Raw genomic sequence first — 11,642 nt, 5'->3', positions numbered from 1 at the left:
TAACAGATAAATATGTCTCCCCCTCTTCCTCTGTGCGTTGTGCTCTATACCCCCCCCCCCCCCCCCCCCCCCCGAGACTAATGTCAGTTCCTGACAGGTGTTTGTCTATTAAACAACAATATTTACCTCCAGACTCAGCATGTTACTTTCTTTACAAAATGTTGACCTCCAGACTACACCAGACTATTGAGATTCATTCCTATACTACACTAGACCATTGGGACGCACCCCTAGACTATACTAGAAACTATTGAGACTCAACCCCTAGACTACACTAGAGACTACTGAGACTCACCCCTAGACTACACTAGAGACTAATGACACTCACCCCTAGACTACACTAGAGACTAATGAGACTCACCCCTAGACTACACTAGAAACTATTGAGACTCAACCCCTGGACTACACTAGAGACTACTGAGACTCACCCCTAGACTACACTAGAGACGAATGACACTCACCCCTAGACTACACTAGAGACTACTGAGACTCACCCCTAGACTACACTAGAAACTATTGGGACTCACCTCTAGACTGCACTAGAAACTATTGGGACTCACCCCTAGACTACACTAGAGACTATTGGGACTCACCCTTAGACTACACTAGACTATTGGGACTCAACCCGAGACTACACTAGACTATTGGGACTCAACCCTAGACTTCACTAGACTATTGAGACTCAACCCTAGACTATACTAGACTATTGGGACTCACCCCTAGACTAAACTGGACTATTGGGACTCAACCCTAGACTATTGGGACTCACCCCTAGACTTCACTAGACTATTGGGACTCACCCCTAGACTACACTAGACTATAGAGACTCACCCCTAGACCACAGTATAGAGACTCACCCCTAGACTACACCAGACTATTGGGACTCACCCCTAGACTACACTAGACTATTGGGACTCACCCCTAGACTTCACTAGACTATTGGGACTCACCCCTAGACTTCACTAGACTATAGGCACTCACCCCTAGACTTCACTAGACTATAGAGACTCACCCCTAGACTACACTAGACTATAGAGACTCACCCCTAGGCTTCACTAGACTATTGGGACTCACCCCTAGACTACACTAGACTATAGAGACTCACCCCTAGACTACACTAGACTATAGAGACTCACCCCTAGACTACAGTATAGAGACTCACCCCTAGACTACACTATAGAGACTCACCCCTAGACTACACTATGGAGACTCACCCCTAGACTATACTAGACTATTGAGAAACACCCCTAGACAACACTAGAAACTATTGAGACCTACCCCTAGACTACACTAGAGACTATTGACACTCACCCCGAGACTACACTATAGAGACTCACCCCTAGACTACACCCTAGACTATTGAGACTCAACCCTAGACTACACTAGAGACGACTGAGACTCACCCCTAGACTACACCCTAGACTATTGAGACTCAGCCCTAGGACTACACTAGAGACTACTGAGACTCACCCCGAGACTACACTAGACGACTGAGACTCACCCCTAGACTACACCCTAGACTATTGAGACTCAGCCCTAGACTACACTAGAGACTACTGAGACTCACCCCGAGACTACACTAGAGACGACTGAGACTCACCCCTAGACTACACTAGAGATGACTGTGACTCACCCCTAGACTACACTAGAGACTATTGGGACTGACCCCTAGACTACACTAGAGACTATTGAGACACCCTGAAACTACACTAGAGACTATTGAGACTCACCCCTAGACTACACTAGATACTATTGACACTCACCCCTAGGTCTTATCCCCAAGTCTACACTATAGAGACTCACCCCTTGACTACACTATGGAGACTCACCCCTAGACTACACTAGACTATAGAGACTCACCCCTAGGCTTCACTAGACTATTGGGACTCACCCCTAGACTTCATTAGACTATTGGGACTCACCCCTAGACTACACTAGACTATAGAGACTCACCCCTAGACTACAGTATAGAGACTCACCCCTAGACTACACTATAGAGACTCACCCCTAGACTACACTATGGAGACTCACCCCTAGACTATACTAGACTATTGAGAAACACCCCTAGACAACACTAGAAACTATTGAGACCTACCCCTAGACTACACTAGAGACTATTGACACTCACCCCGAGACTACACTATAGAGACTCACCCCTAGACTACACCCTAGACTATTGAGACTCAACCCTAGACTACACTAGAGACGACTGAGACTCACCCCTAGACTACACCCTAGACTATTGAGACTCAGCCCTAGGACTACACTAGAGACTACTGAGACTCACCCCGAGACTACACTAGACGACTGAGACTCACCCCTAGACTACACCCTAGACTATTGAGACTCAGCCCTAGACTACACTAGAGACTACTGAGACTCACCCCGAGACTACACTAGAGACGACTGAGACTCACCCCTAGACTACACTAGAGATGACTGTGACTCACCCCTAGACTACACTAGAGACTATTGGGACTGACCCCTAGACTACACTAGAGACTATTGAGACACCCTGAAACTACACTAGAGACTATTGAGACTCACCCCTAGACTACACTAGATACTATTGACACTCACCCCTAGGTCTTATCCCCAAGTCTACACTATAGAGACTCACCCCTTGACTACACTATGGAGACTCACCCCTAGACTACACTAGACTATAGAGACTCACCCCTAGACTACACTACACTATGGAGACTCACCCCTAGACTACACTAAGGACTATTGGGACTCACCCTTAGACTACACTAGAGACTAATGACACTCACCCCTAGACTACACTAGACTATAGAGACTCCGCCCTAGACTAAACTAGGGACTATTGAGACTCACCCCTAGACTACACTAGACTATTGGGACTCACGCCTAGACTACACTAGACTATTGAGACTCCCCCCTAGACTACACTAGACTATTGGGACTCACCCCTAGACTACACTAAGGACTATTGGGACTCACCCCTAGACTACACTAGAGACTAATGAGACTCACCCCTAGACTACACTAGACTATTGAGACTCACCCTTAGACTACGCAGACAAAGAAAAAACACGTTTTAAATCAACATGTAACCAGATCAATAAGTTAATGGATGTTTGGTAAGAAAAACACGTTTTAAATCAACATGTAACCAGATCAATAAGTTAATGGATGTTTGGTAAGAAAAAACACGTTTTAAATCAACATGTAACCAGATCAATAAGTTAATGGATGTTTGGTAAGAAAAAACATGTTTTAAATCAACATGTAACCAGATCAATAAGTTAATGGATGTTTGGTAAGAAAAAACACGTTTTAAATCAACATGTAACCAGATCAATAAGTTAATGGATGTTTGGTAAGAAAAAAAATACGACATATTTTTCCACAGGAGTAAAAGTCCGGAGCTCAGTCCCATCTCCTCCTTGATCCGGAAACCCATACATCGTTAGAGGAGTGTGTCAACTCATTAGTAGGCAAGCATCCTCGATAGCGTCCTTTTGGCAAGGAATCACACATGTATCCTTCCACAGAAAACAGTCCTCCCATCCTCCATAGACTCCATTTGGAGAGGAATCACATGTGTATCCTTCCACAGAAGACAGTCCTCCCCTCCTCGATAGCGTCCTTTTAGCGAGGAATCACATGTGTATCCTTCCACAGAAGACAGTCCTCCCCTCTTCGATAGCGTCCTTTTGGCGAGGAATCACACATGTATCCTTCCACAGAAGACAGTCCTCCCCTCTTCGATAGCCTCCTTTTGACGAGGAATCACATGTGTATCCTTCCACAGAAGACAGTCCTCCCCTCCTCGATAGCGTCCTTTTGGCAAGGAATCACACATGTATCCTTCCACAGAAAACAGTCCTCCCATCCTCCATAGACTCCATTTGGCGAGGAATCACACATGTATCCTTCCACAGAAAACAGTCCTCCCATCCTCCATAGACTCCATTTGGAGAGGAATCACATGTGTATCCTTCCACAGAAGACAGTCCTCCCCTCCTCGATAGCGTCCTTTTGGCGAGGAATCACACGTGTATCCTTCCACAGAAGACAGTCCTCCCCTCCTCGATAGCCTCCTTTTAGCGAGGAATCACACGTGTATCCTTCCACAGAAGACTTTTGATATCTGCCACATCCCCTTTGAATCAATATGCTACTTCTCCTTTATCTAGAAAAATGTAACAACAAACTTCATTAGTTTTGACCAGCTCCAAAAGAAAGAGCACATTTTCGGCCACGTTCTCCTAGCCGCCTCTCCTTGATTACCTTTGACCTTTTTCCAAAAGGAGGTCAGAGAGGACGCAGGAGTCGAACTCAAACCAATAGAGAAAAAAGCTTTGGTCAAATATCTCCCCCAAAAAACGGTTGTCATCCTCCATTTTAAGAAACACACCGACTGTAGATGAAAGTCGAGGGGCCGTGTTGGAGAGCGTCAAGCCGACTGACTGTTCTACGAATCATCATAAATAACCACTCTTTATTATTTTCTAGATCAGAAAGTCAATAACAATTGACCCATGATGCACTGCGGTTTCGATCCTCTCGGTGCGTCTGCAACAGCCGAAAGTAGGACACTATAACGTGGTCAATAAACATGTATCTAAACTCCCATATATCAAAATCAGGATGCTAATATAATATTATTACATTGTACAATCAATTAGTGAGAGAGAGCCTCAAATATTACATTTGTTTGTATATATCAACTTTGTATTTGGTTCCTGTTTAAAGTCAAATCAAATGATGTGCCTTCTTCACCACGCTGTCTGTGTGGGTGGACCATTTCAGTTTGTCCATGATGTGTACGCCGAGGAACTTAAAACTTTCCACCCTCTCCACTACTATCCCGTCGATGTGGATAGGGGGGTGCTCCCTCTGCTGTTTCCTGAAGTCCACAATCGTCTCCTTTGTTTTGTTGACGTTGAGTGAGAGGTTGTTTTCCTGACACCACACTCCGAGGGTCCTCACCTCCTCCCTGTAGGCTGTCTCGTCGTTGTTGGAAATCAAGCCTACCACTGTAGTGTCGTCCGCAAACTTGATGTTTGAGTTGGAGGCGTGCATAGCCACGCAGTCATGGAACAGGGAGTACAGGAGAGGGCTGAGAACGCACCTTTGTGGGGCCCCAGTGTTGAGGATCAGCGGAGTGGAGATGCTCCACCTGGAGGCGGCCCGTCAGAAAGTCCAGGACCCAGTTGCACAGGGCGGGGTCGAGACCCATGGTCTCGAGATTAATGATGAGCTTGGAGGGTACTATGGTGTTGAACGCTGAGCTCTTACATAGGTATTCCTCTTGTCCAGATGGGTTAGGGCAGTGTGACGGTGTTGCATCATCAGTGGACCTATTGGGGCGGTAAGCAAATTGGAGTGGGTCTAGGGTGTCAGGTAAGGTGGAGGTGATATGATCCTTGACTGTGATCTTGTGAGTGCTACGGGGCAGTAGTCATTTAGCTCAGTTACCTTTGCTTTCTTGGGTACAGGAACAATGGTGGACATCTTGACGCATGTGGGAACAGCAGACTGGGATAGGAATTGATTTAATATGTCCGTAAACACACCAGCCAGCTGGTTTGCGCATGCTCTGAGGACGTGACTAGAGATGCCGTCTGGGGCGGCAGCCTTGCGAGGGTTGACACGTTTAAATGTTTTACTCACATTGGCCACGGAGAAGGAGAGCCCACAGGCTTTGGTAGCGGGCCGTGTCAGTGGCACTATTGTCCTCAAATCGATCAAAGAAGTTGTTTAATTCGTCTGGGAGCAAGACTTTGATGTTCGCGACGGGGCTGGTTTTCTTTTTATCGTCTGTGATTGACTGTAGACCCTGCCACATACGTCTCGTGTTTGAGCGGTTGAATTGCGACTCTACTTTAACTCTATACTGACGCTTTGTTTGTTTGATTGCCTTGCGGAGGGAATAGCTACACTGTTTGTATTCGGCCATGTTTCCAGTCGCCTTGCCATGATTAAAAAGCAGTGGTTGGCGCTTTCAGTTTTGCTGCCATCAATCCGCGGTTTCTTGTTAGGGAAAGGTTTTAATAGTCACAGTGGGTACAACATCTCCGATGCACTTGCTAATAAATTCACTCACCGAGTCAGTGTATACGTCAATGTTATTGTCTGAGGCTACCCGGAATAATCCCAATCCACGTGATCAAAGCAATCTTGAAGCGGGGAATCAGATTGGCGTTGAACAGGCAGTTTCCTTTTAAGTTTCTGTCTATAGGTTGGGAGCAACAAAATTGAGTCGTGGTCAGATTTGCTGAAGGCAGGGAGGGGGAGGGCTTTGTATGCGTCGCGGTAATTAGAGTAGCAAAGATCCAGAATGTTACCAGCTTGTGTCGCGCATTCGCTATGCTGATAGAATTTAGGAAGCCTTGTTATCAGATTAGCTTTGTTAAAATCCCCAACTACAATAAATGCAGCCTCGGGATGTGTGGTTTCCAGTTTACATAGAGTCCAATGAAGTTCTTTCAGGGCCGACGAGGAATCTGCCTTGGGGGGGATATACACGGCTGTAATCGAAGAGAATTCTCTTGGAAGATAATGAGGTCGGCATTTGATTGTAAGGAATTCTAGGTCAGGTGAACAAAAGGACTTGAGTTCCTGTATGTTGTTGTGATTACACCATGAGTCGTTAATCATAAGGCATGTACCCCCACCCTTCTTCTTACCAGAGAGATGTTTGTTTCTGTCGGCGCGATGCGTGACGAAACCGGGTGGCTGTACCGACTCTGATAACGTATCCCGAGTGAGCCATATTTCCATGAAACATAGAATGTTACCATCTCTGATGTCTCTCTGGAAGGCAACTCGTGCCCTAAATTCTTCCACCTTGTTGTCTAGAGATTGGACATTGGGGAGGAACAAGGCTGCATGGGATCTCTCTTAATTCGACACCGTGCAGCCAATGGCAATGTCCGCCTCAGGTATAATGCAGATGTTTTCTAAAGCGGATGTGATTTAATCGAGCTCATAGATATAATTACCTACATCTACTACACCAGCACTAGAACATTGTTCCTGGAAGGCTACCGGCCTCTAGGGACCAACAGGAGGGTCTCTCTCCAGGAACAGGGTTGGGCCAACAGGAGGGTCTCTCTCCAGGAACAAGGTTGGACCAACAGGAGGGTCTCTGTCCAGGAACAGGGTTGGGCCAACAGGAGGGTCTCTGTCCAGGAACAGGGTTGGACCAATAGGAGGGTAGATCTCCAGGAACAGGGTTGGACCAATAGGAGGGTAGATCTCCAGGAACAGGGTTGGACCAACAGGAGGGTAAGATCTCCAGGAACAAGGTTGGACCAACAGGAGGGTAGATATCCAGGAACAGGGTTGGACCAATAGGAGGGTAGATCTCCAGGAACAGGGTTGGGCCAACCGGATGGTCTCTCTCCAGGAACAAGGTTAGGCCAACAGGAAGGAAGCTCTCCAGAAAAGGGGATGACCTCCTCATCCAATGGGTTTTGAAGAAGCAAGGAGCCAAGGAAATGCAATTGAGATTCTTCCCATTTATGATATCGACAACCAAACCCTCAGATTCATGACAAGACACAAGGACTAATGAGATGTCCACCTAGGAGACCAAGCTAGTCTATTGAGATGCACCCCTAGGAGACCAAGCTAGTCTATTGAGATGTCCACCTAGGAGACCAAGCTAGTCTATTGAGATGTCCACCTAGGAGACCAAGCTAGTCTACTGAGATGCACCCCTAGGAGACCAAGCATGGTCTATTGAGATGCACCCCTAGGAGACCAAGCTAGTCTATTGAGATGCACCCCTAGGAGACCAAGCTAGTCTATTGAGATGCACCCCTAGGAGACCAAGCTAGTCTATTGCGATGCACCCCTAGGAGACCAAGCTAGTCTATTGAGATGCACCCCTAGGAGACCAAGTTAGTCTATTGAGATGCACCCCTAGGAGACCAAGTTAGTCTATTGAGATGCACCCCTAGGAGACCAAGCTAGTCTATTGAGATGCACCCTTAATAACAGACAGACAACAGGACCTAATAAAGTCAGACATAATTACAGACAGACAGACAGGACCTAGTAACAGACAGACACGACCTAGTAACAGACAGACAGCAGGACCTAATTACAGACAGACAGACAGACAGGACCTAGTAACAGTCAGACAGGACCTAGTAACAGACAGACAGCAGGACCTAGTAACAGACAGAGTCAGGACCTAGTAACAGTCAGACAGGACCTAGTAACAGACAGGCAGCAGGACGTAGTAACAGACAGGCAGCAGGACGTAGTAACAGACAGGCAGCAGGACGTAGTAACAGACAGACAGCAGGACGTGGTAACAGACAGACAGCAGGACGTGGTAACAGACAGACAGCAGGATGTGGTAACAGACAGACAGCAGGACGTGGAAACAGACAGACAGCAGGACGTGGTAACAGACAGACAGCAGGACCTAGTAACAGACAGACAGTCAGTACCTAGTAACAGACAGACAGACAGACAGACAGTCAGTCAGTCAGTACCTAGTAACAGACAGACAGTCAGTACCTAGTAACAGACAGACAGTCAGTACCTAGTAACAGACAGACAGCAGGACGTAGTAACAGACAGACAGCAGGACGTAGTAACAGACAGACAGGACCTAGTAACAGACAGACAGGACCTAGTAACAGACAGTCAGGACCTAGTAACAGACAGACAGTCAGGACGTAGTAACAGACAGACAGGACCTAGTAACAGACAGACAGTCAGGACCTAGTAACAGACAGACAGCAGGACGTAGTAACAGACAGTCAGGACGTAGTAACAGACAGTCAGGACCTAGTAACAGACAGACAGTCAGGACGTGGTAACAGACAGACAGGACCTAGTAACAGACAGTCAGGACGTAGTAACAGACAGACAGACAGGACCTAGTAACAGACAGACAGCAGGACGTAGTAACAGACAGTCAGTACCTAGTAACAGACAGTCAGTACCTAGTAACAGACAGACAGACAGGACCTAGTAACAGACAGACAGTCAGGACGTAGTAACAGACAGACAGGACGTAGTAACAGACAGACAGGACGTAGTAACACAGACAGACAGGACGTAGTAACAGACAGACAGCAGGACCTAGTAACAGACAGAAAGGACCTAGTAACAGACAGACAGTCAGGATGTAGTAACAGACAGACAGCAGGACCTAGTAACAGACAGACAGGACCTAGTAACAGACAGACAGACAGGACGTAGTAACAGACAGACAGACAGGACGTAGTAACAGACAGACAGGACGTAGTAACACAGACAGCAGGACGTAGTAACAGACAGACAGCAGGACGTAGTAACAGACAGACAGCAGGACGTAGTAACAGACAGACAGCAGGAAGTAGTAACAGACAGACAGCAGGACGTAGTAACAGACAGACAGCAGGACGTAGTAACAGACAGACAGACAGGACGTAGTAACAGACAGACAGGATGTAGTAACAGACAGACAGACAGGACCTAGTAACAGACAGACAGTCAGGATGTAGTAACAGACAGACAGTCAGTACCTAGTAACAGACAGACAGTCAGTACCTAGTAACAGACAGACAGCAGGACGTAGTAACAGACAGACAGCAGGACGTAGTAACAGACAGACAGCAGGACGTAGTAACAGACAGACAGACAGGACGTAGTAACAGACAGACAGGATGTAGTAACAGACAGACAGACAGGACCTAGTAACAGACAGACAGCAGGACGTAGTAACAGACAGACAGCAGGACGTAGTAACAGACAGACAGCAGGAAGTAGTAACAGACAGACAGCAGGACGTAGTAACAGACAGACAGCAGGACGTAGTAACAGACAGACAGCAGGACGTAGTAACAGACAGACAGCAGGAAGTAGTAACAGACAGACAGCAGGACGTAGTAACAGACAGACAGCAGGACGTAGTAACAGACAGACAGCAGGACGTAGTAACAGACAGACAGACAGGACGTAGTAACAGACAGACAGGATGTAGTAACAGACAGACAGACAGGACCTAGTAACAGACAGACAGTCAGGATGTAGTAACAGACAGACAGTCAGTACCTAGTAACAGACAGACAGTCAGTACCTAGTAACAGACAGACAGCAGGACGTAGTAACAGACAGACAGCAGGAAGTAGTAACAGACAGACAGCAGGACGTAGTAACAGACAGACAGCAGGACGTAGTAACAGACAGACAGACAGGACGTAGTAACAGACAGACAGGATGTAGTAACAGACAGACAGGACCTAGTAACAGACAGACAGTCAGGATGTAGTAACAGACAGACAGTCAGTACCTAGTAACAGACAGACAGTCAGTACCTAGTAACAGACAGACAGCAGGACGTAGTAACAGACAGACAGCAGGACGTAGTAACAGACAGACAGCAGGACGTAGTAACAGACAGCAGGACCTAGTAACAGACAGACAGACAGCAGGACGTGGTAACAGACATCAGTACCTAGTAACAGACAGACAGTCAGTACCTAGTAACAGACAGACAGACAGCAGGACGTAGTAACAGACAGACAGCCAGTACCTAGTAACAGACAGACAGTCAGTACCTAGTAACAGACAGACAGTCAGTACCTAGTAACAGACAGACAGTCAGTACCTAGTAACAGACAGACAGTCAGTACCTAGTAACAGACAGACAGTCAGTACCTAGTAACAGACAGACAGTCAGGACGTAGTAACAGACAGACAGTCAGTACCTAGTAACAGACAGACAGCAGGACCTGGTAACAGACAGACAGTCAGTACCTACTAACAGACAGACAGACAGGACGTAGTAACAGACAGACAGCAGGACCTAGTAACAGACAGATAGCAGGACGTAGTAACAGACAGACAGCAGGACGTAGTAACAGACAGACAGACAGGACCTAGTAACAGACAGACAGACAGGACCTAGTAACAGACAGACAGTCAGTACCTAGTAACAGACAGACAGTCAGGACCTAGTAACAGACAGACAGCAGGACGTAGTAACAGACAGACAGTCAGTACCTAGTAACAGACAGACAGCAGGACGTAGTAACAGACAGACAGTCAGGACCTAGTAACAGACAGACAGCAGGACGTAGTAACAGACAGACAGTCAGTACCTAGTAACAGACAGACAGTCAGGACGTAGTGACAGACAGACAGCAGGACGTAGTAACAGACAGACAGTCAGGACCTAGTAACAGACAGACAGCAGGACGTAGTAACAGACTGACAGTCAGGACCTAGTAACAGACAGACAGCAGGACCTAGTAACAGACAGACAGCAGGACGTAGTGACAGACAGACAGCAGGACGTAGTAACAGACAGACAGTCAGGACCTAGTAACAGACAGACAGCAGGACGTAGTGACAGACAGACAGCAGGACGTAGTAACAGACAGACAGTCAGGACCTAGTAACAGACAGACAGCAGGACGTAGTGACAGACAGACAGCAGGACGTAGTAACAGACAGACAGCAGGACCTAGTAACAGACAGACAGCAGGACGTAGTAACAGACAGACAGCAGGACGTAGTAACAGACAGACAGTCAGGACGTAGTAACAGACAGACAGCAGGACGTAGTAACAGACAGACAGTCAGGACGTAGTAACAGACAGACAGCAGTACCTAGTAACAGACAGACAGACAGGACGTAGTAACAGACAGACAGTCAGTACCTT

This window comes from Oncorhynchus mykiss, chromosome 10, assembly GCF_013265735.2.
Source record: "Oncorhynchus mykiss isolate Arlee chromosome 10, USDA_OmykA_1.1, whole genome shotgun sequence".
NCBI lineage: Eukaryota > Metazoa > Chordata > Actinopteri > Salmoniformes > Salmonidae > Oncorhynchus > Oncorhynchus mykiss.
Note: the sequence above shows the minus strand (reverse complement) of the source record.